Source organism: Polistes canadensis, unplaced genomic scaffold, assembly GCF_001313835.1.
Source record: "Polistes canadensis isolate GaletaPanama2010 unplaced genomic scaffold, ASM131383v1 scaffold_42, whole genome shotgun sequence".
NCBI classification, from domain to species: Eukaryota; Metazoa; Arthropoda; class Insecta; order Hymenoptera; family Vespidae; genus Polistes; species Polistes canadensis.
Genome location: NW_014569589.1, coordinates 283,690 through 289,446, shown reverse-complemented (window position 1 = coordinate 289,446; position 5,757 = coordinate 283,690). Strand labels below are relative to the sequence as shown.

Here is a 5,757-nt window from a genome sequence, read left to right as displayed (position 1 = left end):
TGTTTAAATTTAGAAATAAAAATATTCTAAATATGTAGTAAATTACATAAATATATAATAATAATAATAATAATAATAATAAATATGCATATAGTAAAAAAGAATATAATAAATTTCACATTACTCATTTGGTAAATAAAAAATCTGTTACGTGTAACAATGGTTACATGTAAATTTAATAAATAATACACACAAAGATATATATATTTTATTAATTATTTAGTTTATACACATAAAAGAATCCAAAGCAAATTTGATGGGGAATGATATAGGTTAAGTGAGTATCATGTTACATTGGCAAGTGTTAAACAGTGAAAAACGTCAAAGCTATTAACAGTGTGTATTGAGTTATAGTTCTTTTATTGATATCATAAATTATAATGGACGTGTTGGGCTTCCTATCGTATTATTGATTACTCTCGTGACCATTTCTTTTCTCTTTCTCTCTCTCTCTCTCTCTTTCTTTTTCTCTCCATCTATATAAAAGTCATCGAGAACCCTATTCATATTTTCGATCGATCATACGAGTTGACAGGGGACAAACGGATTCGTTTAAAAATTACTAACACACACACACATATTAATACATCCTTCAAAAATTGTATTTCAATATTCTATCATAACACGAATACACGCTCGTTTTATTTTTCATGAAGACAATCAATAAGAAGATTGACCCTTTAAATGCATTCGACAGGTTTTTCCAGTTACCAAAGGACTCATGGTCTTCTCATCTCTTTCAAAGTTAGTATATTTGTTATATTATACTAAACACTCGACGGTCAAAGAAATCAACTCATACAGAAATTTATATTCACTTTTAAAGTCAACGATCTTGCCTTTCGTAATCGTCAAAACTACATTTCTTTTTTACTGGCTCATATCAATATTATGATCTGTGAAGGATTATTTACTAAAATTAAACGTATATCATATTTCTAAATTAAAACATAAAAAAATAAAAAAATTATTATTTTGGATCTTTGTGTTGGATGTTATAGTCTTTAGTTAAAATAAAATATAATTTATTACTACTATTAGTATACAAATTTATCAGTATTTACGTTTCAAAAATATTTATCAAAAAATAATTTTGTCAGTATTTAAAATATTATAATTATATGTGATAATGTGTAAAATGTTTGACTTTACCTTGGAACAATTTCTGGAACTGAAAAAATACAATTTATGCAATACTAATATCATTAATTTAAATAAAAATAAAATTATAATAAAATAATTTAAATTAAATAAAAATTCATTTCTCTTATTTATAGGAACGTAAATTCTTGCATTTGATGAATATGATATTTGTCCTGATTAATAAATTCATAAAAATAACTAAACATAACAAATTTTAAAAAATGAAGAAAAGAAATGAAGTTTAAGTTTCACATTCCCATTATTTGTATAATATAAGTAAATATTTAAAAAGTCGATAATTTTTTTTTTAAAGAAAACAATTAACAAAATCATTGAGTCCAAATAATTCAAAATCTCATTATTTGGATATACAGAATGAAAAAATCATCTTTGTAAAAAATATACTTAGGTAATTTAAAAAAGCAATCCAAATAAATGCTGTTTTATATTATTTTGTATTCGTATTTGAATAATTCAACTGCAAAGAATGATTCATCAATTTGTATTTAATCCCATACTCGATATTTATAAAGCTTCATTGAACGATAAATTTCGTTCTGTGCATAAAATCTTGCGGTTTAATATTGCACGTGCTATATGTTTGCATATACAAAACAAACGTAAACTTATTATAGTTTAAACACATGTATACGAATATCTTGAAAATTTCTATCGCACTGGTGGTTGGTATTGAATAAAAATATTATTGATATCATTTGTGTTATGCGTATTAAAATCATGCATTTATTAAACCGAATGGAAATTTATCATTGTTCGATAGGTAAACAACGTTTACGTGTAGACAGACGTACTTTAATTCTTTTGATCATTCAAAAGTTTTATCTATAATTTATCGTTCAATTTTTTTGTTTTTAATCGAAAAGTTCACCTAAGTAAATGAACAATCGTTACGAAATATCAAGAAATTATTGTTTTATTTTTCTTTTTCATTACTTTCGGTTTCCACAATTGTTTTGGCTTTATTACGAAATCTATGCAAAGTTTTACTTCATTATTGCAAATGCTTGATATAAGATAAAAAAAAAAAGATAAAACGAATACTTTTATATATCTACAACCTTATCAAAGTTATGAAACGTTTTATTTATACAAAAAATTAGTTCAAATAATTACAGATTACTGATAGTGTAGAGAAATAGTGAAGTCTTATTTAAATAAAAGTTTGAAATTATCTTATCAACAGATCGGAAAACTTATATTAACATTTCTTGTTAATGTTGAAATATTTTAGTAATCTTGTACAAACCTTGCCCATGTCGATAACACTAAATTATGTGTAAATAAAAAAATGTTAGATACCCCTGAAAGAAATAATCTAGCGTATTAATGTCTTATCAAAATCGTAGTCGTTAGAGAGTTATTTTTTTATGAACAATTTTGTTCATGTTTTTCTTTTCTTTAATCTACTATAATAAAGGTTCAAAATTATTACGTAAAAGAACCTTGCTTACACAGTTAAACGTAAGTAAAAGAAATATATTTAAAAAAAAAAAAAAGGATTTAATGATAGCGTTGTGATCTAAATATTTTTACCAATATGATAATAAATTTTTACCACGTGTACAGACGTAATAAATGAAACACATAAACTGATAGAAGGTAGCTATTAAATGTTCTCCGATAAAACATACTCGAACATGATATGCTATGTGATAACGTAAGAATGAAGGTGAAAAAGTTCTTATTGCATGTATTTTTTATCGTTATAGCTTCGCCATGTAATCGTGGCTCAAATATATTCAATTTTTTATTTAAAACGTTGCACAAACAATTGAATTTTTATTTATCTATTTTTCTTCTTTTTCTTCTTCTTCTTCTTATTTTATTTTTTTGTTACATACAAATTTGTTGCACGTGCTTAAATGATTATTAATTGCAAAACGTCTGCATTCAAGATCACAGAAAACTACTTTACCGACGTTCTTAATTTCACATTGACAAGGTCGTTCTTGTGGATCTTTTAATTAATTTATTATATTGTTGAAGTTTTTTTCTCTGGCGGTAATTGGTCCTTTTTTACTCTCATTATGATAATTATATTGTTATAATAAGTATAATTATTATATTACAATAAATCGCTCTTAGAAATAGCAATAAAAAAAAGCTATTATAATAGGACAAAATTCTAATAAAATAAGGAAGAATATTATTATTATTATTATTAAAATATAAGAATATGACTGATAAATGTTGAAAAGAAAATCTTCATATTTGCATATATCAGAAAATAAAAACGATAATTATTTTAATCAAAAATATAATAATCACGCTCGAAATTAATTATTGGAAATTCGATGGAAAGGAAAAAAGAAAGAAAATTTTACAACATGAGGTAGCTAAGTAGGAAAAGTTTCGTGAAACATTATTAGCATCGACGATTGTTAGATCATAATTACAGAGGATAATTAACTATTACAAACTCAAAATAACTCGTCAATTAACCGTCGTTGAAAATATATTTTAATTTCTGCTCTTTTTCATTTTTATTTATTTATTTTTGGGTTCGATATATATATTAAGCAAAATAAATAATATTTTTCGCGCAACGCGTTTTGTCTCTCCCGTTTTACGTTCGAACAATATTTTTCTACGAGAACGATAAATAAATAAATAAAAGAATATGTGATTTTTAATTATAAAAAAAAAATATTTAAATAAAAAATAAAAAATCTTTAACGTTCTCAATTCATAAATTTGTCTCTGATGAATAAATAAATAATATTCCTGCATTATACTCGACGAAAATGATTTTAAATGAATCGAAAAAAAATTCCAGTTCAAAGAAATGAAATTCGAATTGAAAAATGGACTTACGTTAAATTTGTGAGATCCCCTATGGAATAAGTTTTCCTTCTTATTGCTGTCAAGGAATCCAAACAGCAGAGACCATTGCCACTTCACTCATCGTCAGCTAACCTTGCACTAAACTACATCGTCGCGGTCATGCCGCGATAACAAAAGTTACGAACATATAGAACATATTTTAGAGACCCTGCGTTTAATCGGTACACCGTTAGTAGGACAACAATGTCTCCCATCCCCTTCTGCATTATTTTCTAACGAATAATCTCTTTTTATTCTGTAACATAACATTTTTCTTTTTTCTCTTTTTTTTTTTAAATCGTAATACCCACTAACTTTGAATCGAAATAACAATATGTGACAAAGCATTTCATCATTTTCATTTATAAATTTTATCTACATAAATATTAAAATAAGAAATAACAATTATATATATGAATTATACCAATTAACAAAAATATCCACATTATTTTTAGCTGCTAATATTTTTGTTTCTTTTAAATGTCCACATTAATGATTAATAATTAAATGATAAGATACTATTTACTTTAATTGCGTCATTTTTTGTTTTTAAATATCTATTCAATCATTAAAGATATAATTTCATTCAAAAGAGACATTGTGCGAAGCAATTAACGTAACTTAGTATTTTAAATTTGGATCCATCTATGATTAATCAAAATCAAAATTACAAAACCAATCAATTTCGTAACGACAAGAGTATAAAACAATTAGAAAAAAAAGAAAGAAAGAAAAATAGCGAATAAACGTTAGATAAAAAAAATGTATGTAACCGAGATAGGATCCCTCATGTTATTGCAAAATCAAAAGTAGGACGAATAATATCACGTTCCCTAGAAATAACGAAAAGAAAAAAAAAAAGAAAAAAAATGTTTCTTAAGACCGATATAATATAATAACTTTATTATATGTTTTCTCTCTCTCTCTCTCTCTCTCTCTCTTTTTTCTTATTCTTTTTTTGTTATGAAATAATTTTCTTTTTTTTTTTTCATCCTCTTACGTATCTCGATGCGATAAAGAGGGTCTACCCACACGGAGAGAGAGACCCACTGTCCCCGATATTACTCGTGTCGTCCATTGTGCGAAACTCGCGAAGATGGAGGTAACATAATGAAACTAATTGGCTTGCTCTGATCAATTAACTCGCGCAAGCTTAATATTTAATGTAAGCTCGCCGCCTTCCCCTGTTATATCTGGACACATTTACCGAGGATATGGGCTAACGTAAAAACATACATACGAAGACGCACACACACACATTAATATCTAACATAAAAAATAAAATTTGGATAACTGAAGTAATAGTAAATTAATGAGAAATCATTTTTGACATTAATTAAATTCATACAAAAGAATATAATTGAAACATTTAATGAAAAGTTAAATTTAAATAAACGCTTAGGCAAATTACCATACGCGGCGTGTTATGTTAAGTATTTAAATAATAACAAAAGAAATTAAATGTTTATATATTTTTAGTGTTTTTTTTTTTGGTATTTAACGGTAATTAAGATAATTATGTGACGATAAGTTAGAAAAACAACTTATTATATTATCAAATAAATTGTGAAATGATTATTTCACCCGTCATTAGACAATTATCATAATTATCGTTACACACGTATGCGCGTGTGAATAAATAAAATGTTGATTTTTTTAAATGGATTTTTGATCGAAGACACTCTTGTTTGTTTGTTTTTTCTATTTTTTTTTTTCCTTTTTTTTTTTTTTAACCGAAACAGTGTTCACATTTTTTTAACAAATAAATAA

At 25.3% G+C, this 5,757-nt stretch overlaps 1 protein-coding gene across 1 annotated transcript in view; it reads right to left on the bottom strand.

Moving 5' to 3' along the window:
• LOC106784951 (organic cation transporter protein-like) overlaps positions 1–4,106 on the bottom strand; it is a 25,744-nt gene extending 21,638 nt beyond the window's left edge. The window contains exon 1 of the mRNA XM_014745010.1: positions 3,979–4,106. The gene's annotated coding sequence lies outside the window, so the exon portion shown is untranslated. The remainder of the gene's footprint in view (positions 1–3,978) is intronic.
• Positions 4,107–5,757: the final 1,651 nt, after the last annotated feature.